We start from the raw sequence: 27,424 nt of genomic DNA on the forward strand, positions 1-27,424 counted from the left end.
GTGAAACGAAAGAAAGGACCCAAAATTTCATAATTGCAACCCATTATTTTAACCCAGACAATATTCAATTGGGTATAAGGCATTAAAGAAATAGTATTACTTCCCCTTGACTCCATGCTTATAAGAAAAGATTCTTTGATTTGTACTTTCTTCTCAGTTGGCATCGGGGCTGATTAATTAGGCCAGATCATTTATTGAGTATCTGCTACACTATGAAAAGTTAAGATTCTAAAGGACTGAAAGGGAAGTATATAGGACTGTGTCTCACTTATAATCTCATTGATAATATATGGAAACATAAGATACTGCCTGCTTACATACTCACTAAATGTTTATGAAATAGAAGGCTAAGAAAACTAATTAAATGTCGTATACAACTCTATTGTTGTTTCTAACAATTTAAGTTTAATGTCCTGATCTAATCAAGCACACTGAAGAAACACGTTGGAATTTCCCTAGTATGCACAGATTTCATATCTTGCATATTTATTGCTAGAACTACTCTTAGCAAATACTTCTATTTGCTAAAGTTTTAAACATATAATCTTTAAATTTTCATATTAGACACATTAAAAGTATTTGAAAATTACATGATTTTGCCAGATACATCTTAGGAAAACTTTGGGCTTTCATTGCCCTATTTCACTGAAGCCTACAAGTTCAAGTCCCACTTATGGCCTCCTTCTATGGGATCTTACATAAAATTTCCATAGTTTATAGGATGTGATGCTGGCCCAGCTGAATGAACCAGGGCCTGGAGCCCAACTCAAAGGCAGACAGCTGAGAGCCAGCCATGAGCCTCCAAGGCGAGGCGCCCTGGTGTGTAGTTCTCACTAATGCATGGGGTGAGACAACCCCAACCATCCACTCTACCTAGGGAAGTGTAACTGGGAGATATTCAGAGAGAACCTAGAGGCCAGACAGCGACATAGAAACAGAGAAGTACAAACACACAGGAGAAAGGGCCATGAAGCAGCAGAAGCCATGAGAAAGAAGAGAAAGGAAGGAGAAAAAAGTTAAGAGGTGGCTGAGGCAGAGATGATGTTGCCACTTGGATGGTTCCCCAGTGGAACTGTGTTAGGCCTGTACCGCTGCTACAGAACGATCAACAATGCTGTTGAGTCCCGAATATTGATGAATCATCTTCCCTTTTCCTCTTTGCCTGCTGAGACTGTTTGCTTACTTCCCCATGTGTACTTGTAGAAAAGCTTCTCATTTACTGAGGAGTAATGGTAAGAGCGGATCACGGGTGAACACATCTGAGAAACTGGTTTCATATCTGAGCTCTGCCATCGTCAGTGTGACTCTAAGCGAGGCAATTAATCTCTCTGAGCCCAATTTCTGCATGCATAAAATGTGAATAAAAACACCTCATTGGTTGTGGTGATGATTAAATAAAACAGTGCATGAAAAGAGCTTAACACGTTGCCCGACACACAGTAAGTGCTCAATCCATTTTAGGCATTATAGTTACTTTTATTAAAAACCTAAGAATGTCTGTGATCTTTGCAATCTAAAAGAGCTTCATAATTTTTCCTAGTACAACACATAAATACAAGAGACAAATATATGTGAAACCAGGCAAACCTATATCATACACAAGCTGTTTATTAATATATACATTTAAAAAATATACAGAACTATTTGGTATCCAAAAGATGGAGGAAGAAAGGAAGAGTAGAAGGGTCCACTCCAGGGTTAAGGCAATGTGGAGTGATCTTTAGTTCTGCAAGTTCATACACTGGCTTTCATAAAATCTTAGTTGTGCCAAGGTACTACTGTGTAGGGGGGGTTTGTTCGAGGGATTTGAGGTTGATCTGGGAAAAAGATAGGACCACAGAGGCAGTTAACAAACAACAAGCTTTAATGAGTAGTGCTTTGTACAGGGTTGCATGCGAGGGCATCCAGAGGCATACGGTGAGCAGGTCGCCATGCAGAAGGGGAGGAGGGCGAAGGAACTCCCAAGGGAGAGGTGCATTAGAATGAGGGCTTAGGACTAAGTGATGTCACTTCACAGCATGGTGGAGTATCTCTGTGTCAGAGAACTTTGAAGGGCAGTAGCAGCTCAGTGTCTTAAAACCACAAAGCTCTATCTTATCAATGGCCAAAAGATGCTAGGTGAGGTTTCACAGAATGTGTAAGGCAGGCTCTAAATAGCTAAAAATCTGCTTGTTTGGGCTATTTTAAAAATAATTTGATGTATAAAAATTAGTTTGGTGTTGGTGGGCTCTTGAGTTAATGAGTCTCAACCTGCAGTGAGGAAATAACCTCGAGACCAACAGACAGAGGCCATCTTTGGCTCATTTATATAACAGTCTGCTGTTTGTCATGAAAGGGAAGAAGCTCTGTGGTCCAGTGATAATCATGTCCCTGCTGTTCTTGGGGATACAAGGGGCTGTACCTGGTTTAGGCAAGGTCTGAGGTGGAAGAGCACTCTAACTCACTGATTGTTAAACCTGAAAGTGATGTACCATTTCTCTTAAAACTACACTTAGCATTGATGCTTTGAAAAACAGTGACTTTAAAAGCCTGACAGCAATTTCCATCAAACTTTGGTTAAAATTACTTGGCTGTCATATAAAAGTAACTTCTAGAACTTTCAGATAAAATATTTTTAGGGTCACTGAATCAACCTTATTTCTTTCAATCTTTGGTGGAATTGGAAAACAGAAGGGAGGAACATAGATAAAAAGCAACTTGGAGGAAATTAATTCACAATTTCTCCAAACCTTCACTTATCCCTTGGAAGAGAATTTCTCCATGGATGAACAAAAGACAGCAATCTAACCACCCCTTCCTCTGCTTATCTAATGCTATCCCCACTACCGACATTTCTTTATGAGAATGAAGATCTGGAGGGCCAGAAGGACCACTGGGCACCAAGTGACCGGATACTGAGGCAGGTCACAGGCACATGGCACAGCAGGTCACAGTGGGTAAGCCTGAAGCCGGCTGCCTCAGGGTCTGCCCTTCTACCCCTTAGTTCTCTCACCTTTAAAAAAGAATAACCCATTTTAACAAATGCACCAGTGTGGGTTGAGGTGCTGAAATTGGGAGGTTGTGCCTGTGTGAGGACAGGGGGTATATGGGAACTCTCCATACTTTCTGCTCAATTTTGCTATGAGCCTAAAACTGCTCAGAAAATAAAGCTTATTAAAAAAATAAATATTATCTCCCTTACACACAGTGAGGAGATCAGGTGTGACAGGGCACCTGACTAGAAGACACTCAATGAACCTGGCTGACCTTTATCCACGCACGCCACCTCCTCAGAGTCCTCCTAGGCTTCAGGTGGTTAAACAGAGATAAGGGAGAACTTAGGAAGGAAGTTCTCCTTCCTTTGATGCTTTGAACTTTAGCTGAACTAAGAGTGGGCAGAGCAGTTCCGGGATAGGAAAGAAAAGAGGCCAATGTCACCAACAGGTGACAGTGCAGAGCCTGATGTGACTCCGCCTTCACAAAGACTGCCTGCCTGGAGTCTACCACAATTACATCTGGAAGTATTTAACATCCTCTCATGTAACAGGTATCAAGATGCCACCCAAGACAGTCTTAGGAATGATCCCTGTCTTCACATGATTCTTCAGTGAGCGAGGGCCACCTCCAGTCACCTTCTAGCTGTCATCACCCAGTACATGAAAAAAAAAAGCCCTCTAGCTGTGATAGTTTCCAATTTTACCCCATATCAAATTCAAACACTCATTCACATGCTATTTCAAATGCTGAAATAAATGCATCCCCTCTCTCTGTCCCAAAGGCTGCTAAGGTGTTCTATTTCCAAGATTCTTTACCTCAATGTTACAATGATAATTACTACTTAGTACCTACGGTTGCGAGGATGAGAATTATAAGTGGAATAAAGCAGCATTGCCAGATTTAGGAAATGGAAACATTACACAGAACCTGCTTACACGAAAAAAAAAAAAAAAAAAAAAAAAAAAGTTGTTTATCTGACATTCAAATTTAACTAAAAGTGCTATATTTCACCTGGCAACCCTAGGACAAAGGGATAGGATACATTCAGTCCCCGGTTCTGAGTCCACCGTCTGCTCTCTGGTTTGTGCCCCTGCTCTGCGGTGGGCTCAAAAAAGGGGTCAGAACATTTGAAGGGCCAGACAGGAACAGAACCACCAGGTCTAGGGTAACTAGAAATGAATAAACGAGAGTCAAGCCCCTGACTAAAGCCATTAAAAAAAAAAAAAATACTACACTGGCTAAGGTTGAAAAAAAAAATCTGTGAGCCACAATTAGCCCACAGCCCAGCAGTTTGCACTGCAACCCCTACTTTACAGGCACACGGCTAGAACTAACCACTCTGTTTTTAGGTCTGTGGGCATGTGGCTTCCCACCAGCCCTGGTTCCCATAGCTCAGCCGGGAGCTTCTGTTTCACTTTTAGCATAGGCTGCCCTTCAGAACCAGCTTCCTGGACTGCTCTGGTAGCGCCATATGTGCTTTCTCTTTGCCACAAATTAGCAAGTCTTTGAGATCTGAGGTATATAAAGCATTATGTGTAAGTTTCTTAATTCTTTCACTGGATGAGTAGTAGTTTCACATTTTAGAAAGTATTATTTTGTTCTACAAATGAAACTGTAGGAGCTGTCGTCATTATGGGTTATGGAGTCCGAGGCTGTAAAGGAGGAAATGAATTAACTTTGTCAAACAGCTACCACAGTGCACTGTGAGGGGAATTCGATATAATTTAACACATCCAATCCTTACAACACCCTCTCTGGGGTATTATTATCCCTGTTTTACAGATGAAGCTAAGGCCCAAGGTAGTGTAGAGAAGAGCAAGGCTGGGAACTCTCTCATTCTGATTTTCTCCACTATACACTGAACAGAGCCCTCACTTTTTGCTGCTTGCAAACCTCAGATAGTCATTTGAGGCCTCTGAGCCCTCCTGCTGCTCCACACACAGAGGGCAGCCCTCGCTGGGGTCTAAGCAGCTGTGGCCAGGTGTGGCACCAAATGACACACCGAATCAGGCTTGGGAGCTGGCTCAACTGAAGACCCTCACAATACCACCTTTCCTTGCCTGCCCTACATCCTTCAACTCTCCCAGCCTTCCTCCTCCTCCACTTTGGCTCTCGACTCCAGCTCTGTACCTAACTTTTTTCCTCCTGCCCTGTATGCTACTTGGGCAGACAAGATGGTGTTGCCCTACCCGACCTGGCCTGTCACTAGATTTATGGAAAACCATGAATTCCTCTCATGTCAAGCTGCTGTCTACAGATCTGATATTTTCTGAGGTTTACTACCACCACGGGAGCTAATGTAGACCAGCTTCTCTTTCCTCTTTCTATATTACTCGACTTTTCTTGTTGCTATGTGTGCAATTCGTTTGTTGCCAGGTACTCAAGGTTGCCTCTTATTCGCTGAGTGGAGAATATATATATATGGATGGGGATTTTCTTCAGAGTGAGGTGTCCCGAATTCTCCTACAGCCAATCTTAATGTACTTCTAAGTTGGCAAGAGATATATAAAGAAACAGTAATTATTTAATGCTATTGCATGAATTCTAATGCGCCACTGAGCATTAATTCCCCAGTGAAATGAAAGCGTGGTTAGCAACAGCAATTTCTTTAGAAAAAGAGTCAGAATGCCTGATAAAGCCTGTTTTAAAAAATGAGAATTCTAGTAATCACTACTTGTAGAGGACAGATTGCTCTGTTTCTAAGTAGTATCTTGTTCTCCTAAGGAAAAGCCAGTGTTTCTAGCTCTAGCTCAAAAAATTGGATCATATGCATTTAATGGTTCTCTTTTTTTATGGCCAAATTTTGACATTATTTTATAAAACTCTTGTGCTGTTACCAAATGGAAGAGGGTACAGGGGGAAAAAAAGAAAAAAAGAAATACTTGACCAAAATGTAAGTCCATTTCTCTAAAACATTCTAAGGGATAATAATTTAGCAACTCAAAAGTTAGAGGTCAGAAAAGGGCTCATTCATATGTGAATATCTAGTCCATTCCTTTTTGGAAAGAAGCACTATTGCCGAGAACACTTTCCTTACATAGAATAGTTTGGCATCAGCTAAGGGTCTACCATTTGCAGTTATTTCCTCATCAGAAATATCTGTCTTGTGGTTAATGACTATGGTCTCCAGGCAGAAGCTGTCATTGAGTTCAGAAGTCGTCACTTTGCGTTTAAAGGTTTAACCTCAGGGTTTTTGGTCTGTTTATTTGGCTGATTTTTAATTAACACAGAAACCCTGAATTCATTAGATTAGCCTTGCTAAGACCTCTGTGGTCAACGTGAGGCCAGCAAGTGACCCCTTGCAGGCCTGTGGTGACAGGTGATCTTCCTCACTTGGTCCCCAGGCCAAGATCTTATAGGGCTTTCCCAACACGGGAAGCATCAGCAACTATAGATCTTTAGTGATTAAGAGAAAAAGGTATTCGGGGTGTGTGTGTGTGTGTGTGTGTGTGTGTGTGTGTGTGTGTGTGTGTGTGTGTGTGTGTTCTGAGATGGAGTTTCACTCTGGTCGCCCAGGCTGGAATGCAGTGGCGCGATCTTGGCTCACTGCAATCTCCCCCCCTCCTGGATTCAAGCGATTCTCCTGCCTCAGCCTACTGAGTAGCTGGAATTACAGATGTCTGGCTAATTTTTGTATTTTTAGTAGAGAAGGGGTTTCGCTATGTTAGCCAGGCTGGTCTCAACCTCCTGAGCTCAGGTGATCTGCCCGCTTTTGCCTCCCAAAGTGCTGGGATTACAGCAGTGAGCCACCGTGCCCAGCAAAAAAGGTATTCTTTGCTGGGATATCACAGATGCTTCCTTAATATCCTAAAGAGAGCTAAAAAAGTATCCCATAGAAAACAAATACTATTTTCATGTAGTGTCTAATCTCAAAAGGTTTTTTTAAATACTTGTAATAAAAAGGTAAGCCCAAACATTCTAACTCATACATTTATCATTCTACAACTTCAAATCTTCACTACAGTTTAATTTTTGCAGTAGTGACAAAATGATTTTACAAATTGAAATGTGCTGTCTTTAAAAGATTTGTTTACAGATTTGTCAACCTTACAAAGACTAAACTTTTTTTCCCCTTTAGATTCCTTTTTTAAACAAAATACTATGAGGTTATCACTAGTATTACTAGTAGTTAATAAAGTTACTAATTATTTAGTGATCGATAAAAATGAATTAGCTTGAATTTCATTAAAATGAGCAAAGTCAGATATAGTTACCTTTTTAAATTACATTCTTTTATTCTTCTTCTTTTTTTTTTTTTTGGAAACAAGCTATTCCCAGAGAGTCAAGCCCCATTCTTCAGTTGTCAAGAGGAGAATTGCAGGGCACAAGTATTTCCCCTTTTTCCTTTCTTTTGTGTGTGTATGTTTTCTAAAACAGACTTTTTTTTAAAACAGAAGTTTTAGATGCACAGCAAAACTGAGTGGAAGGTACAAAGTTCCCATATATCCTCTGTCCCCAAAAGGCACAGCCTCCTCACTATCAACATTACGCACGATTCCTACACTGACACATCATTAGTACCCAAATGTAAAAAGATGTAAGTCCATGACTTACATTAAGGCTCACTCTTAGTGTTGCATATTTCAGTGGTTTTGACAATGTATAACGGGATGTATTTACCACCATAGTATAATACAGAGTGTTTTCACTGCCATGAAAATCCTCTTTGTTACCTATTCATCCCTAACTCTCCCCAATCCCCAGTAATTTACTATCTGCATAGTTTTGTTTCATCCAAAATATCATATAATTGGAATCATAAAATATGTAGCCTTACATTGTAGCCATGTTACTTCTTTCACTTAGTAACATGCATTTAAGGTACCTCCATGCCCTTTTATTGCTTGATTGTGCATTTCTTTTTAGTGTTGAATAATATTTCTTTTCAGTGCTGAATAATACTCCATTGTCTGGATATAGTGCAGTTTAATTATCCATTTACCTATTGAGGAACATCTTGGTTGCTTCCAAGTTTTGGCAATTATGAATAAAGCTGTTAAAGAAGAGAGTTGCACAGTATAAGCATTTCCTTTTCAAATTAAGGCCAGAAATCACTATTTTCTTAATTAAAGGATTATGAATTGCAATTCTCTAAGTTATCATTATTTGAAGGTAGAATTCATAAAAAATAGATTGGCCATAAAATGCCACATATTATAGGAAAATTTGTTTTTCCTAAAAACAAAACAAAACAAAACCTTCTGAAGTAACTGTCCTTAAAACTGTCCATTATTAATAAGTGGAATATCCACTGTCATCTAGAATCCATGATCTTGTAAATTCTGAAAGTAATCCTTTTATACTGCTGATAACAGTTTTACAAATTATTATCTGGGCGTAACAATAATAAAAATGTATAAAAGGACTTTACTTACGAAATGTAATACTACCAGAAATGCTGGTTCCTAAGGATAATCTTGGAGTAGCAACTAGTGATTCTACAAGACTTAAAATCTATAATTGGTATGTCCCAAAAAGGTATTTTCTTATCATCATCCTTGTCATAGAAATAGCATTTACTGAACATTTACACATCAGGAAGTATGTAAAGCATTTCTCCGCTCATCCCTTACAACAACTCTGCAAGGAAGGTAGTCTCCCCAGTGAGAGTCCCACTGCACAGATGAAGAAATCAAGAGGTTAAGTAATTTTCCCAACATCAGATCTTAGCAATGGAGGTTGGCTATGAACTCACACTGAGTCTGAAGCCTAAGATATATTACCTTGTACACTGTCCTGAGCCAAATGTGTGACCCATGCAATCTGGGGGAAACTTGCCTTCCAAATAAAGTGTTACTCATGTTCTGTTGACATACATCTTTGCATGTTTCTGTTACCTATCTCATTATTCTGGAAAAATTTACATTATGTTTAAGAGTGAGGCTTTCAGAAACATGACATGCAAAACCAACTTCCTATATTTCTTTTTTTGAAAACCTTGCAGATGCAGGGAAAGCATTAAATGTACTGCTATGTTAAGAAAGTGAAAATATGAGTATCTCTTACTTCTGGTACCCTGTAGGGAAAAAGTTACCTGACATATACTGAAACAGAACTTTGCTTTACATACATTTTAATAGCTAAAGTTCCTTGCTTTGAAAGATTTCTGTTCACCTCTACTTGGGCATCCTACACGGTTCTTTCATTACCATGAGTCTTGGTTTCATCGAGGACTGTATTTCATCACCAAAAGAATACTCTAATAATTTCATTTTGTGTTACTGAAAAGACACACATTGCTCAATATACTTAGCTTGAATGTCAGTAATACTCTAAACATTGCCCCTAAATGGCAGTATCAGATTTCTTATTAAACACATGCAGAGAAAAAGTACTGAGATACAGATTATTTTTCAAAGCTCTCTTCTATGGTTTCATCTAGACTTCTATGTTACTAAGATTATCACTAAAAACGGCAAATAATTATTTTAGACTATATGTGATACAGTACCATCTTTAAGGCAAGCACTAACATCTGATATGCCTGTATCATTACCACCCTAAAATCATATTTTCTATGAACTGAAGATCATCTGAGGTATTTTGTAAGTGATGGCAAATACTTCCTGGGCCTGCAAACACATTACTCTAACCCTTCTGATAGGGTTTTAAAATCCGATAGAACCTGATTTTTTTCTCCAAAATGGTAAAAAAAAAAAAAAAAAAAAAATTCATCTTCATCATCATCATTCATTCTATTGTTGCTGGATGGCAAGTGGCCAGCAATAAATATATGCCCGATTCGGCAACCTGTTAAAATAGACTGCATTACTTAATATGAGCTTTGAATGCAATGACTTCCAATTTTCTTCAGCTATTTTACAGCTTAAAAATCGGGCAAAGACCTCCATAAATTTAAGAAGTAAAAGGAATGTCAAGTTTGTCAGCAGAGGTGAAATTGTTTTATTATTCCAAAAGACTACACAAAGCTGCAAAACAATAAAAATATGAGTATCTATTAGACCTACTGCAGATAATATAGATATATTTACCCCACAAGCAAACCTCTTTTTCCTTTGCTTCTTGCTGAAACTGACAACTGTAAAGACCTAATGTTCTTTCTCAGACTCTTCACAGCTAGAAGTGGCTACTGGTCAAAGTTCCAGCCAATGGGACATTTGTCAAGGTCAATGGGTATCTTTGCTTTCCTTCTTCCTTCTGCCTTGAACAAAGGTGTGGCACGTGCCCATATGCTGTCGCAGTGGTTTTTCTGCCAGGAGAACTGCGGTGGTATCTTTTTTTTTTTTTTTTAAGAGACAGAGTCTTGCTGTGTTCCCCAGGGTGGAGTTGAGTGGCATAATCTTGGCTTACTGCAACCTCTGTCTCCTGGGTTCAAGCGATTCTCCTGCTTCAGCCTCCCAAGTAGCTGGGACTTCAGTTGCTTGCCATCACGCCTGGCTAATTTTTCGTATTTTTAGTAGAGACGAGGTTTCACTCTGTTGGCCAGGCTGGTCTCAAACTCCTTACCTCGTGATCCACCCGCCTTGGCCTCCCAAAATGCTGGGATTACAGGCATGAGCCACTGCGCCCGGCCAGTATCTTCTCTTAAGGAGGGGTCAGCCAGTTATGTTTAAAGTTCAAACTAAAGTTTGAACTACCACCAATCACTAAGGCATTTAGCATTTAAGTAGTTATCCTTTGGTTGTTTGTTTAAAACTAGAGTGATCAGCTCAAAACTGGGCTATGCACCATTGCTCCAACTTGAGAAAACAGAAGTTTTTCTCTGCAGTATTTTTCATATTATTTGGTAGCTGAAACTTCTCTAAAGGTTTGACAGTGACAATTGTATAATAATAAATAGTATGATTTACCAAAAAAATTACATTAGCCAACTCCTCTGATTAAGTTTTAAAGACTAATGTGGGCTTGGGGGAAGGCACAAATGGTTAAAAACAAAAAAACAGAGGTATGTGGTCAGGGTTCTGGGATTCACTCGGAAAATAGCAACATCATAGAATAATTTGAGGAGTTTTTCTCCACCTTGTTTGAAAAAAGTAAAATATGTGATCAAAATCAAATAAATTATTCAAGTAAATATTGTTATCAAAGAAGGCTATATTATATACTTTGGTATAAACCTCAAATATTAAAGTATCTTCTGTAATACAATTTATTCATAGTGCTAGTAAAAACTGAATTACCCCAATAATTACATACCACTCTGTTAATAACATTAAACAGCCTTAGTTTTGTGAAAAGGGGCCCTTGTTAAAAAATATTTTATAATAGCATTTGTATTAAATACTATGCTTCTAGTCAGTAAAACTGATAATACTATTTGAAATGTTTAATTTTTACCTAATTTTACAGGGTATCATAGCTGAATTACAATTTCTCTTTCTCAAATGTAAAATTTCTGACGCTCAAATATGTATACATGAAAGAATACAACTTTCTCCCCGAAGTTTTACTGTAACTACATGAAATCTTATTTAAAATAGGTCAGTATACTTGTGATCTTCTACTATCAATTTCCATATAAACTGACTCTCACACTGTTTTCTTTTCAATGTTTGAACAATATTAGAATTCCACATTCTTCATTTCTGGAAACAAGGCTGTTGTTCCAAACAGAGAAGTATGACCTTCTACTGTTGACAGAAAATACCTTCCCAGTACTGAATATAAAATGCTGTCCTTGGCTTAGGACTCTCTAACTTGATTTAAAAGATCCTTGTTTAAAATGCTCCTCCAAACCAGAAGGATATTTTACCTTCTACAGGATGCTCTGTCAGGATTTATGAAGGATCTGTCCCTCTTGCCTGCTTCCTTGGTCCTGACTCAGAAGGTCACCCTCCCAACAACTAACTACTCACCTTTGAATTTTACTGACAAAGAACCAAGGTTGTGAAATCTAGTGGACTGAATACATGGCCTGCATTTTTCTTTTTTTTTTTTTTTTTTTTTTTTTTTTTGAGACAGGATCTTGCTCTGTCTCCCAGGCTGGAGTATAGTGGCATGATCTCAGCTCACCACAGCCTCAACCTCCCGGGCTCAAGTGATTCTTCTGCCTCCGTCTCCCTAGTAGGTGGGACTACAGGCACGTACCACCATGCCTCGCTAATTTTTAGTAGAGACGGGATTTTGCCATGTTGGCCAGGCTGGTCTTGAACTCCTAACCTCCAGGGATCTGCTCACCTCAGTCTCCCAAAGTGCTGGGATTACAGGCATGAGCCACCGCCCCTGACCCTGCAAATGTTTACTTTGAGCAATGGTAAAAATGTTCCAGGGGCCGCAGCCCTCCCTAACAGTGGCCCACTCCTGTAGAACTCACAGAGAAGGAAGCAGATCACACCTTCCTCAGCCAGGCAGAAAGCAAATTCCCCAAGAGATTCAGTGGGGCAGCAGGGTGGAAGCTGTCCTAGTACTGGACTCTCCAGACCAAAAGCCATTCCCGTGTTCCTTTGTGCCAGGCAGAACCATTCATTCCTTCCACAATCATCTTGAGCACCTACAGCTACATGGCCTACACTGCATTCAATTCCTGTTCATGAGGAGCTCACTGCTGTACAGCCGTATATCTGTGATGATCTTATCCACATTACTAAGTGTTGTCATTCTGGTTCCATTTTGGCTTTTTTTCTTCTCCCAGGCTTGACTCTCTGGGTACTGGGCCCTGCTCAGCTTAGACTAATCACTACTATGATATGCCTTGCCAGTATTCTTTGGAATCCAGACTCAGATCTCAATTCTATTCTCAGAACTAATGGTAACCATGTGTTGTAAAGGAATTGTCTTCCTAGGATGATCTCAAGTCTTTGGGACCCTCTACTCACTGGTCCAGACTACCACAATAAAATGTCACTATGTACACCAAAATGAGGCAAGAAACATGGTCCTGTGTGTGCTATTTGCTACTCAGCCAGGCCTGCTTACAGAAATGCTATAATATACGTAGATACTGATTCACTGTAATCTAAGTCTCTCTTCCCCAGATCAACTAATTATTGATGACAAAGAACCAAGGTTGTGAAATCTAGTGGACTGAATACATGGCCTGCATTTTTTTTTTTTTTTTTTTTTTTTTTTTTTGAGACAGGATCTTGCTCTGTCTCCCAGGCTGGAGTACAGTGGCACGATCTCAGCTCACCACAGCCTCAACCTCCCGGGCTAAGCGTTGTCATTCTGGTTCCATTTCGGCTTAGGTATTTCCCCATATTTCACTGATAAAGCTGTTGAGTTTTTTCCAAAAATGTCTTCAGCATAAGGCTCTGAATTAGGAAGCAGCAAACTAAGGTTTGGGTAACAATCATTTCAAAGTAGAAGGAAGGCTTTAGCTAGTTTTCAACTGCTGTGTAGCTGGGTCTTTGATGTGGTGCTCAAGCAGGCAACTGAGCCCACAGCAAGGTGGTGGCTGACAGAAGAGGTTCTCTGTTCTAATACCCTGACATCACAGGATACTGGCTGGACTTTGCCCAAACCCTTGAAAGATGCCAATTATATTTAAGGCTCATCTCTCTTAATCACAAAGTCTGTGAAGAAGTAGTTATCACTGTTACACCACTTCAGAGTGTCAGAAAAACAAACTAGTCAAACTGAACAAAAGATCGCATTATAAAATGTAGTTCTGCTATAAACTGCTTTTCCCAGGTTCTAGCCCTAATTTAAAAATATGGCAGATATAATCTGACTCAAAAAGGTTTTGTTTCTTCCTTTTAAATAAGGAGTCAGGGTGTTTCTCTTTATGCCTATAGATTCAAAGTTGTAATACAATGATCCAAAAAGGATAGAGTGGTTACCATCCTCGCTGCAATTAACACCTTCCTTTTGTCATAATGATGTAAGCCACAAATTTGTTAAATACCATGAGACAAATGTATTTCTAATATGATCACAATCTCATATATTTTTACCAATACTTAGCAATTGTATCATGTAATCAATTATCAAGTATTTTTAGCACTCAGTTGATGACTAACATGTCAGTATTCTGCTTAATCTTGATGATGAACTGCAGGTTATTTTTGTTTGTGTCTTGTGATTCTCAGTTTCTCCAAGTAAGTTAACAGAGTGGAAGGTATGGGAATGTGCCCAGGTTCCTTCCTACATGATCCAGGATGTCAGTCTAATCAGCTTCTGCACTCTGTGGTCATGGAAGTGTTGATGATTAAGTGACCTATCATCAAAAGGACAAATTCTGTAACCACGAGAATGAATAGAGTCTCAGACAGTCCTACAGAATCTTGTACAGACAAATCAAATAGCTGAAATTGATAGAAGAGGTGGTAGAGAAATAAGTAGTTGAAGAATACCCTAAATTCTAAATTATTCAATATTCCTATGGGATGAGAAGGAGTGAAGAGAGCAAACACATAAGCCTTGTATCATATTCAGAAATAAAAATAACAGTGGCAAAAACATTTGGGGCCTTGCAAAATTTACCGCTACTACAGTATAGGTAAATTCCACATAAGCAACTGTAATGCATATTTATCTTAACTCTCACTGTATTCTAACATACACAGTAACAGCAAGTTTCCAAATCCAAGTACAGCTGACCCTTGAACAACATGGGTTTGAACTTGGGAGTCTGCTTATACTTGGATTTTCTTCCACCTCTGTCTGAGGCAGCATGAACACCTCTCCTCTTCCTCCTCCTCAGCCTACTCAACACGAAGACAACAAGGAATGAAGACCTTTATGATGACTCACTTCCACCTGATGAATAAATATATTTTCTCATGATTTTCAAAATAACATTTTCTTTTCTATAGCTTACTTTGTCATAACAATACAGTATATCATACCCATAACATACAAAATACATGTTAACTGACTGTTTATGTTTAGTGAGTAAGGCTTCCGGTCAGCAGTAGGCTATTGGTAGTTAAGTTTGGGGGGGAACTGAAAGTCATACGCAGGTTTTCAACTGCATGAGCGGTTGGTGCCCCAATCCCTGCATTGTTCAAGGGTCACCTGTAATTTCATTCCTTATCATCTCCAGAAGAACCTCACTGGAAAATTAGAAAATGAGAACTCCCATTCAATGATTCACAAGACCAGAGTATTTCTTACCCTTAATTATATATTCTAGAAGTTAAGCACACTCTTTTCCTGTGATACCTGTTTTTATAATCACCAGAACAATTATTTTCTACTTTTCACTTTCCTGTAGAACTCAGAGCCAGCCCTATGGCTGTCAGTCATGAATTTCCTCACTGTTAAAAGTCACTCATGATACATTAATATTTTATTTGTAAATGAAGTTGTTACTAAAAACATAAAAGCCCCAACAGGGAGGGGCTTTTAATCTTGACACTACTGACATTCGGGATGGATAACTCTGTGTTTGGGGGTTGGGGAGGCAGCCCTGTGCATTTTTGGACTCAGAGTGGTATCCCTGGCCTGTACACACTAGATGTCTGTATCTCACCCTGTCAGATGTAACAACCCTTATCTCCAGGCACTGGCAAATGTACCCTGGGGAGCAAAACAGCCTTAGTTGAGAGCCAATGGTTAAAGCACATTGTTCAATTAGAATAATAATCCCAGGACTCACACAGCACCATGTACTAGTTACAATTCCAGACACTTTACATATATCAACACATTTAATTTAATCCTCAATAATAACTCCACAAAGTTAGGCCTATATTTACCTTCATTTAACAGGTGACAAAACTGAAGTACAGGGAGGTTAAGTAACTTGCCCAAGGTCACTGGACACATGAAAGAGAGAGAAACCAAAATCAGGGAGTTTGGCTCTAGAGTTTTTGCTCCTAACTTTTACACTATACCTGCTAAGATGCAGGGTGAATAAACAAAAATTAGAATTATTTTTCATTCAAGATTTTCAGTCGTCTGGCCAGACATGGTGGCTCACAGCTGTAATCCCAGCACTTTGGGAGGCCGAGGTGGGCGGATCACTTGAGGTCGGAAGTTTGAGACCAGCCTGGCTAACGTGGTGAAGCCATGTCTCTAGTAAAAATACAAAAATTAGCCAGGTGTGGTGGCATGCACCTGTAATCGCAGCTACTCAGGAGGCTGAGGCAGGAGAATCGCTTGAACCCAGGAGGCGGCGGTTACAGCGAGTTGAGATTGCACCACTGCACTCCAACCTGGGTGACAGAGCAAGACTCTGTCTCCGGGGATGGGGGTGTGTGAATTTTCAGTAGTCTTACAACACTGGGTGCTTTAAGTACCCCTATTGAGCCCAGAATACGAACAATAATGGAATTGAAATAACATAGCTTGTCAAAGGCTTCAACAAAAGTCCTAAGCAAAAAATGGAATATTCTTCCTATTTATCAGTACTCCTTACATGTGGATCTGGCATGTTTGCTTGCCTTCTCTGTTTATTTGCATGTACTAAAAGTTGCTATACAAAGGAACTACTGTACGACTACCAACCGAGCTTCTTTTGATTTGCATTACTCCTACCAGCAACCTGAGGCACAAAATATCTCTTGGGTAACAGTTTATGTTTGTTGAACATAAATCACAGCAAAGTCAGAGATCCAGCTGAAAAGGACTCCATGTGATGTTGCAGGTTTGAAAAAGGAGGGAGTGTTCAGTTCTTGCTTTGGCAACTTGTATGAACACTGGAACAACACAGAGAAGATTAGCATGGCCCCTCTGCAAGGATCATGTGCAAATTTATGAAGCACTCTGTATTTTTTTTTTCTTTTTTGAGACAGGATCTTGCTCTGTCGCCCAGGCTGGAGTGCAGTGGCTCGATCTTGGCTCACTGCAATCTCCGCCTCCTGGGTTCAGGTGATTCTCCTGCCTCAGTCTCCCGAGGAGCTGGATGACAGGTGTGCACCACCATGTCTGGCTAATTTTTGTAATTTTTAATAGAGATGGGGTTTCGCCATGTTGGCCGGGCTACATTCCATATTTTTAAGATGCTAGTACAACATGGTGACTATAGCTAAGAACACTGTACTGTACACTTGAAAAGTGCCAAAAAAGTACATTTTAAGTGCTCCCGCCAAAAGAAATGGTAAGAATGTGAGGTAACAGATATGATAATTAGCTGAATTTAGCCATTCCACAATGGATACATATTTCAAAATGTGTACACCATAAATATATACAATTTTTACTTGTCTAAATGAATGAATGAATGAAAAGGAAATGGAGGGAGCAAAGTGATGAAGAAAGCAGGTGGCCTTCAGAAACTGAGAGTCCCCTGGCTGACGGCAAGGAAATGGGGACCTTAGTCCCATAATTGGCAAGGAACTGAATTTTGCCAACAACCTAAATGAGCTTGTTAAATAGATTCTCCCCTGAGCCAGATAAGAGCCTGGGCCAGCTGACAGCTCATTTTTGGCCTTATGAGACTCAGTGCAGAGAAACCAAAAAGCCCACTCTGACTCTGACCTACAGAACTGTAAGATATTAATTTGGATTGTTTTAAGTCACTCTGTTTGTGATAGTTTGTCACAGGAATGAAAAGAAAACACACCACACAACATGCCCAAGGAAGAACAGTAAGTCACCCACTGCCATACCATGAATTACCAAGTGGCAGACAGGGATTCAGAAACCTGGTCTTCAAACTCCAAAACTATTTCCTTAAGTAATCAGTATCTGCATAGGTTTCCTAGCATGCAAATAGTTTTGCATCCGTTCACCTGCTGGCTCCTCACATCCAGGAAAGGTAGGCATCATCATCACTCTCACAAAGAAATAAAGCTCAAATGCATTGTATACCTTCACAGGGTTGGATTGTTAATAAGCGGCAAAGCCACAAGCTCTTTCATCTCAGTGCCTTTGCGTGTGCTGCCTTTAACACTAAGATAGTAAGTAGGTTAAAACAAAGTGAGCCATAAAAACAGAGAAAAATAATTTTCTGCTGTTCAGGGGATAAGAACAGGCAAGAATTTATGGAATGAAGAAGATTTAAATTGGGTCTTGATAGGTAGGATTTCAAAAGAAGACTTGATTATTTTGTAAATTTGGAATCAAATTCTGGATTTGATGTGTGCAGGTATGTGTTTTAACTAGTCACCATTAAAGGGTTCACACTTCATCGCATAATGAAGCAGTAATATGAGAGGCTGTGAAACGGTTACTATCTCAGGGAAAGTAAGTTTTGTTCATGAACTGATATTTTGCAGGCATGTCTGTATCACAGTTAATGGAACAACATAAAATGCTAAAGCTGGGGAACTGTCATTTCAATAAGGTAAAACCTTCCATGATGAATATATAGCAGAACCCTGGACAACTTGCCTCTGACAAGTGGGCCCACAACAGAGAAATCTCCAATAAGGTAAACACAGCAAAGCAGATGTCTGGATGCAGCAGAGATGCCAGAAAACCTCTGCACAGCCAGGCAATCCTCTCCTTCCTGTCACTTAGGAGGTTCTCTGCCATGCCTACATTTGCACTAAAAATCAATACTCCACCCCCTGGCCATAGATGATTAGACACTTAACTAAAGCTGGGTCAGATTCTCCACTCTGGGAATTTGGAATTGAGCCTCTGAGGTGCTTATTATAAAGTCTATTAGTACTTAAACTTATTGGCCATGTAAACTTGAGGACTGATTCATAAGACAGCCTGTCTGCAGAGGAAAGAATAAAGCAGGTATGACTGGAGGAAAGAATAAAGCAGGTATGACTGAAGATAAAAGACTAGGTAGCCCAGAATAAGAAATGAGGAATAGCGGTCTTGGTTCCCGGAACCTTCACATTTGTAATTCCAGGCTCTGTGAGGTCTTCACCTAAATCCATGAGAGATCCCTTTTTATAATAAACATCCCCTCCACCCACCGATCCCAAATTGAGTGGATTTACATTCTTACTAACAAATGATCTCTCGTATCAGATTCTCAAAAAAGTTCTTGGGAACTTGTGTCTTCCTTGATAGGTCAATCTACTTGTCTGCCTTGTCCAAATATGGCAGAGTGGTTGAACCCCACAAAGGAAAAATCAAACCAGTGAGCAGAGGGGGCCAGCTGCTGGCTGTGACTGTGTGCTCAGCAGTGCCCAGCACATATTCTGTTTCTTTACTCAGCCTTCTCATTGCCCCCTGTCATCCTGCAGCTACCACCCCAACTCTCTGGCCTCATTCACATTGACCTTCTTGAAAGAACTGTCTGTGTCCTCCCTTAGCTCCACCAATACTGTGCCCTTCCAATATAGCTGCCGCCCTGAATACTGCACTGAATTGGCCCCAGTAAGGGTCATCTTCTACCTGCTTCTTACCAAATCCACAGAACAATTCTTAGTCCTCATCTTGACTCTCAGCAGCATTTGACACTGCTGAGACTCACTCCTTCAAATACTGAAGATCTAAAAATGCTCGAGTGCCACATTCTGCCAGTTTTCTTTCTGCATCTCTCTGATTTCTCCTTCTCTGTCGCTGCTGACTCTGCACATCCTGTAAATGTTGATGTTCCTTGGGCTTCTAGGCCTTTGACTCTTTTCAAAGGACACGTCATCCCTAAGGGATCTTATTTATTTCCATAGTTTAATGGCCTCAAGATGGGCATCTCTAGCCTAGACCTCTCTTTGCAGTGCTTGCTGTATACATCCAACTGCTCACAAGAGACCTCCACGTGGACATCTTTCTCCTCCAATGCCACATATCCTAAACCACATCCATTACCCCTCTGCACTCCTCTCTTTTTCCTGACGATTCCAACCATCAGAAAACCCGTGACCCAATCAGGAACCCAAGAACCTCTTTATCTCCATTTCCTCTCTCACTCTCCATTTTTAAGTGCTCACAAAGTTCTATAAATTCCATTTTTAAGTATCTCAAGGATCTGTTCACTTTCTTTATCTTCACTACCCCTTTATGCATTTAGGCCATCCTCACCTCTCATCTGGATCACTGCCGAGCCTTCTAACACATATCCTAGACTCTAGTCTTATCCAAAAATGCAGATTTGATATTATTTCTGCAACTTAAAACCCTCCCATGGTTCCTGATGATCTCAGGATAAAGTCTAAACACCTGGTCAGACCCCTTCTCTGCTTCATTTCTGTGGCCCACTTCCTCTTCTCAGCACTACTACTCTGGCTCAGTCCTCTGGCTGCCCTGGGGACCTTCATATATTCCACTCCTATCCTGCAGCCCTCTTCATCTTGCCTGCAACTGGCTAATTCCCACTCATCCTCAGGTCTAATACTTTACTTCATTTAGAAAGTGTTCCTGAACACCCCAATCTGCCAGAGTTATGTTCTATCCCAGGCTCCCATAGTACCTCTAGGCTCCTCCCAGGGTACTTGTCCCAGGGCCTCCTTACTCTCTACTCCTTTGGGCTCCATGTGGGCAGTGGTGATACTGGTCTTGTTTACTGTCATCTCTCCAGTGCCTTGCACAGGGTGGCACTTCTAAATATTTGTGGGAGAGTTGTTGGAAATGATTCTTAATCTGATTTATTAAAGGAATATAATATTAAAATTAAAAAAAAAAACTATTCGGGTTTGAATTGACACTGTGTTTCCCCATTTGCAGAGTTATACTGTCCGTATCTCTCAGGATCAATTAAACAGAGACTTTGTTGTCACTTCTATATAAAACTTGAGTGTCAAGTCAGTAATAATGTATTATTTGGACTCATAGAATTCTTTTTGGTGATATACGCTCACTGTGAATTTAAAATTCAAACTACATTTTTGTTAATGTGGTCATACTTTATAGAATCTCTTGCTTAAACATTAAATAATTGTACGTATCCTAAACTTTAGGAGTCATAGTTGCCCCAAGATGAGGGAGAAAAAGCAAGCAAATTTAGATTTGTTTCTTCCAGTGACTATTGTCTTTCTCTTGATTTAAACAACTTTCCAGAACCCACAATAACTTTCATTAATGCTTAAGGCATTATTTTAGATAATTATATACACACACATAACCAAGTACATATTATGCACATATATATATATAATCTCATCAAGGTGATATATACATACATGAACACATACTAGTAAACACAGTGCTTAAGTTGAGTACAATATTACTCTTGAGAGGCTTTTCCAGACAAACTGAGCATTGGTGCTGCTTTCAGAATTAAAGCATGTTGTCTGCCACAAGCTGGGACAGAAATCGTGCCAGCCCTCACCTCATTTCCCTTTACTTCCTTCTCAGGTAGAGGAGTGACTGCAACAGGAGTCCTGATTCTTTATTCAAGGTGGGTAAGATCTGAGGCTGCCAAGGCACCAGGGGGTGTGGGGAACCCAGCAGAAATGAGTGCACAAGAAGAGGGTGGGGGCAGGGACCAGACAGACCTGGGTTCCAACCTCCCAGGAGCTGCTCGACCCTGGGCAATTTGCTTGCCCCTTCCTGGCCTCAATTTCCTATGTATAAAATGAGGAGAATAAGGTTAAATACCAGTATTCTGAGAAAAACCAAATACTTGTTCTGAGCATTTAATGAAAATATGTACATAAAGTGGTGAGCATAGTCTCTAACAGGAAGTGAACAGTCAACAAATGGTATCCTGTAGTTACCGGCATACTTTTCACCAGTCTAGAATTAAAACTGCAGACAGCTGGGCGCAGTGGCTCACGCCTGTAATCCCAGCACTTTAGGAGGCCGAGGCGGGTGGATCATGAGGTCAGGATATCGAGACCATCCTGGCTAACACAGTGACAACACCCCATCTCTACTAAAAATACAAAAAATTAGTTGGGTGTGGTGGCCGGCGCCTGTAGTCCCAGCTACTCGGGAGGCTGAGGCAGGAGAATGGCGTGAACCTGAGAGGCGGAGCTTGCAGTGAGCCGAGATCATGCCACTGCACTCCAGCCTGGGCCACAGAGCGAGACTCCATCTCAAAAAACAAACAAACAAACAAAAAACAAAAACTGCAGATAAAGGAAACAAAATCTATGTCAAGATGAGATGTTAAAAATCTCGCTATTGATTGCCTTAATTATATATAATAATACAAACTGATGGTATAAAATCAATTAAGGAGCCACTCTCAGAACAGGAAGAATAACAAACACATTCTATTAGGAGAAAAAGGGAATACATGATGGAGTATAACTGAGAAGCTGCACTTTTTATTAAAAGTATAGTTTTAACTGTTGCCTCTGTTTTAAACCTATAGAAAAAGAAAATTATCAAACATTGTTATTGTTGCTGCTGTTGTTCATAAACCAAATATACTTGCAAATTAATAGCTGAGGTTTAAAAGCCAACTGGCCGGGCATGGTGGCTCCCGCCTGTAATCCCAGCACTTTGGGAGGCCAAGGTGGGAGGATCACCTGAGGTCAGGAGTTCGAGACCAGCCTGGCCAACATGGTGAAACCCAGTCTCTACCAAAAATACAAAAATTAGCTGGGTGTGGTGGCGGGCACCTGTAATCCCAGCTACTCAAGAGGCTGAGGCTGCAGTGAGCTGAGATCATGCCACTGCACTCCAGCCTGGGCGACAAGAGCAAAACTCTGTCTCAAAAAAAAGAAAAAAAAAAAAAAGCCAACTAAGGAAGATAATTTTTATTTTAAATATGAAGGCAAAATTCTGCTTAAAAGAGAAATATCTAACTTGGGGACTTGGTATATACCAGTGGAAGACTCTGGGCTGCATAACACACAACAGACACTCTTATGGCTACTAATGTGGTGTGTGTCCCCTGGATTTGTGAAGACAGGGCACTCCAGAGTAAAGTAACCCTGAGGTGAAGGAAGAATCTTCCCTCCCTGCCAGTTTGGCTTATTACTTTCAAATCAGCTCCTGAAAATGCTGTCTGCAAAAATCCCCCAGTGTTTTGGAAAACACTAGCAACACGGCTGACGCATGAGATTTCAAATTAACCAAAGGCATTACTTCCTAAGACAGCTTTCGAGCAATTCTACTGAAAGCTAAAGGTCCACAAATGTGCTAACTAATCATGTAACTAGACAGCTTCCTCCCTCAGGAATTCTAAAAGGTTAGGAGCGAGTGCCCCCAGATCAGAAAAAGGTGATCCTTCTGAACACCAGTGGTAATGTATGGAATTCACCTCTCAAGGTTCCAGGAAGTGAGAGGGCTGCTCATTCCCTGTTGTCAATCATAGTCAATTACTCAGTATTAAGGTGACTAGTCTTCTGATGTGTGTAAAATATACAATACCACTTCTGCAACTCTCCTGCTGTCTGCTTTTGCACCATTAGTACCGCATCTCACCAGCAGAACACACTCAAGGATGGAAGATGATTAAGAGCATGGGTAAAAAGTACGACAGAAAAAGACAGCTAATACTAAATTAAGCTAATTATTAAGCTAGAACTAACACCTGATTACCTGCAGCATATCTGGCTATAAAATCCTCAACCTCTATTACCACATCCGTCAAAAGTGGAGAATTTCTGTCAAAACTTGTATTTATCAAGAATACACAAATTCAGACTAGCTTTCTAATAAACTACCATTGGTTAACTCAGACCAATACCTGGTATACTTTGCCAAACTTCTTCCTAGTTTTCAAAGAAGTCCCTTCTAAATGTCTAAATTGTAGAGCCTTTACCTTATAAAAACCTAGGGTGTAATTCTTCAGATCACAGGTGGGTGGAGAACTACAACCACAGAAGCAAATACACTGACTTCCCAGACTCTCAGGTATATTCTAATAGGATGGTAGTTAAAGCTTTAAGCAAGCAGCAGATGGACAGCATCACCATCTCCCACTCTCCCAGACAGCTGTTTTTAAACTTCCTATTTCAGCTTATCCTACTAGGCTATATCTTGGAATACGACTCTTTTTTCAATTTATAAAATTACAATGGTTTGTTTTCGATCAATTTTAGAAACATTTGACAAGGTACAGGAAGTAAACAGAAATAACCTTTGATTTTAATTTTCCTATTTTCTTTACCATCAACAGCAAGCAGATTTAAAATTCTAAGATTGAAAAATATAGACCTAGGGGGATTTTAAAAAGCTTGGGAAAAGAGATCCAAATATCCTCGTGCCCAGTGAAGAATACCTTTCCTTCTATTAGTTGGTTTTTATTAAACAATTCCTGCCTTGAAGTCTAACATGAAATACTTTAAAAGTTAAAATTAATATCATAGATTAAAAACTTTCTATTATTTTAGGTTGAATCATAAGAACTTAAGTGTACCTTGTATTTAAAACTAAAACAGCCAAAATGTTCTTTAGAAAATCTTTAAGAGTATAATGTTCCAATAAAAGGAAGTAAACTTTTAGAACATTAGTTGGTGTTCTGTTTCTAAATCTAATCCTCCAGGCATAAACTACAAAGTTAATAAGGAGCAGATTAAAACCACCCAAGAACAAATTATTAATTCAGTTTTCCATTTCACTCTTGAATTCTTGTCTTAAATGCACTAGGAATCTCTGCTGGCAACGTAGTTAAAGCTGCAGCAGCTCTAATAATCAACGGATATTATCACAAAGGGTGGATACATCCTAAAATGAAAGCACCATATGCCTAATTATTGAGCTAAATTTACACACGTAGCTATCTCTGAATGAAATATTTTCAGCTTTTCAGCTCACAAAAATTATTTCTTTCTATGCCCTGAAGGTATTTCTCCAGATTTCTTTTTCCCCTGGTTTTCTTTCCTCCCCACATATCTGAGTGTTGTGTGACACCAGGCCCAGAAGTCAGAGGTAACTGGACACTGACGAATGAATGAGGAACCACTCCATTCAACACCCTCTCTATGGTTTTCCTGAGGATGAGCATCCCTTCTGTGTAATAACAATTCTAACAAGGCAAAATAATGCTTACTTTCCTGCCACAGGAAGTGACAATTTTGGCAACAACAACTAAAAAGGGAGGCAACAACAACTAAAAAGGGAGGCAACAATAGAAAATACAAGCTATTACTGGTCAATACAGCAACACTGCAGCCAAAACATACTTTCCTTTCCTGGAAATGACTTTCTGAATCCAATTTACTTACCAACCCCTTTCCTTAGCAGAAGTCCAAGCTTATTACTCCCAGCAATTCCTTGCTGCTAGAAAGTACATACTATGTATTGAATAATAAATGCTATATGACAGGCATTGCACTCAGAGATTCACATACATTTTCTATTCTAATTCCTACAACTCTGAAAAAGAGGAATTATTAGCTCCCTTTCAAAGGTGTGGAAAGGGAGGCCAGAAGTGTTTCTACTCTGCCATACTGCCTCACATTTGTAAAACATTTTATTGATATACTTAATCTGGGTTACATTCAAGATGAATTGCCTTTTATTGTCAAATTCTGGGCCATGGACCTATGAGATAAAAAAGGTGTCCCCACTTTTACGGTGTCTGAAATCTACTTGAAAGATAACATATGTGCACATGAAATCAGTGACACACAGGCCAAAGATAGAAATAATAAATAACATGGGAATTTGCAGAAGGGGAGGGATCAGTAAAGGTTGAGAATGTAAAGAGGGCTTCATGAGGACATGAATTTTGAGCACGTGAGAAGACTCTCCTTTTGAGAACCATAAACTAAACAAGACGAAATCCTAAACTACATGTGTTCTGGAGATAGTAACTATGTAAGTTTTGTGGAAGCACAGAGTCCTTCCTGGTAAGTAACAGAGATACAACTCAAGAAGTAAACTGAGGCAGATTTATGAATGACTACGGATACCATGCTAAACATTTGCGACTTCATTGTGACTTCATTCTAGAGCAGTGTTTTTCTAGCCGAAGTCACTGGACCAGAAGAATCAGTATCACCTAGCAACATGTTAAAAATGCAAAGTCTGGGGCCCATCCAGGCCTACTGAATCAAACTCCAGGCTTTTAAAATTTTATTATTATTATTTTTGAGACAGAGTCTCACTCTGTCACCCACGCTGGAGTGCAGTGGCACAATCTCAGTTCACTGCAACCTTCGCCTCCCGGGTTCAAGTGATTCTTCAGCCTCAGCCTCCTGAGTAGCTGGGACTACAGGCTCACACCACCATGCCCAGCTAGTTTTTGTATTTTTAGTAGAGATGGGGTTTTACCATGTTGGTCAGGCTGGTCTCGAATTCCTGGCCTCAAGTGATCCTTCCCTCTGCCTCCCAAAGTGCTAGGATTACAGGTGTGAGCCACTGCGCCCGGCACCAGCAATCTAGTTTAACATGTCCTGCAGGTGATTCTGATGCATGTTGAAGTCTGAATCATTACTTTATAGGAAATGGAGGACCATTAAAAAACCTGAGTTGGGCAATATGGGAGAAGTGATGTTTTAGGAAGATTAATAGTCATCTGCAGAATAAACTGGAAAAGGGACCATTGACAAATGCATAAAATTCATTGAGCCTCTACCATGCAATTATTTATATGAGACAGCATTTTTCAGGAGAAACAATATGAAACTGGGAAATAGAAAACCAAGCTTCTTTCTCTTTCTCAAAATATCACACCTTCTTAGGGAGGAAAATATTTATGTAATTCTGATTTCTCTAGTGGAAAATAACAGCTAACCTATGACTTTTCATTTTAGTATGGTACTGTAAGCATTACTCATTAAGACACCTTTATCTCTCAAAAATTTTTGCCAAAATGGAAGCAAAACAAAACCAACTCTAGGTATATCCTGTATAAAACTGAAATACAAGAAAAATGGCATCCCTTATTAAATACTGTCCAGTATTCTAGGTAATAAAGACATGAAGACACTACCTACTCTAAAAATAACATATCTTTAAAAAAATGGCTGCAGATACAAACACTTTTCAATAAAACAACAGAATCTTTATATTCGAGTGTTCACCTTTAAAGGAATCTCACAATCATCTACGTTTATTTCACCAGTGTTATATTTGGTCAAAAAGTTTTTTTTTTTTTTTTTTTTTTTTTTTGCACCACTTTCACCAGTTTATGGTCATATAAGAAAATGAATGCAGTTTTCATTTTATAAATCATTCTGGAAAACAACCTGAAAACTGGAAAAGGCTTTTCCTACATTCATTAGTCTCTTTATTCACTAGGTCTGATTCTAAATGACTTCTGACTGTTGTTGAAAAAAAAAAAAAAATCAAAAAGACAAAGGCTTGTAGCCATTGAGTATATACATTAGAAAGGACTTCAAAGATGAGTGGACACCACTTCTGGAATACCAGATTACTTAGCACGGAATCATACTTAACCTGAGTAACTCCTGCAGGCATGTTTATTTCAAAGAGCATATTCATTCAACACATACGTACTGGGCCCTATTATGGGCAGGGCCCAGAGCTAACTTATCTGTTGGACACATAGATGAATAGGGGAAGCTCTTTCTCCTGCCCTCAATATGATAGCTCTGGAAGGGACGGATGACTGCAAAGAGCCAATGTCATAGAAACTCTGTATTCTTGGGAGTTAGGGAAAATAGAAGTACTTCCAACCCTACACTGTGGCTTTATCTTATTACCGATGGAATACTTAATAAATCATCATTTTTATTCACCCTAACTGCTAAAGCAGCTTTCAACAGTAGTTAATAAATCATCTTCATTTTCTATGCTCCTCTCCCACCCCCCTTTAAAGCTACTGAGTTCTTCATTACACATTCTATGTTAAGTAACCACAGGAGGATTAAATAATGAAGACGAACCAAAGTGCTTA

The 27,424-nt window shown here is 39.7% G+C and overlaps 1 protein-coding gene and 1 non-coding gene across 4 annotated transcripts in view; one reads left to right on the forward strand and one right to left on the reverse strand.

The window, feature by feature from the left end:
* The window catches only part of MAN1A1 (mannosidase alpha class 1A member 1), a 172,129-nt gene that overhangs the window by 131,848 nt on the left and 12,857 nt on the right, over positions 1-27,424 (reverse strand). The gene's annotated exons all lie outside the window — the stretch shown is intronic.
* Positions 16,493-16,594, forward strand: LOC115897109. Its single transcript, XR_004057054.1, has one exon. It is a non-coding gene; the product is annotated as a U6 spliceosomal RNA (small nuclear RNA).

This window comes from Rhinopithecus roxellana, chromosome 4 (assembly GCF_007565055.1).
Source record: "Rhinopithecus roxellana isolate Shanxi Qingling chromosome 4, ASM756505v1, whole genome shotgun sequence".
Taxonomy (NCBI): domain Eukaryota; kingdom Metazoa; phylum Chordata; class Mammalia; order Primates; family Cercopithecidae; genus Rhinopithecus; species Rhinopithecus roxellana.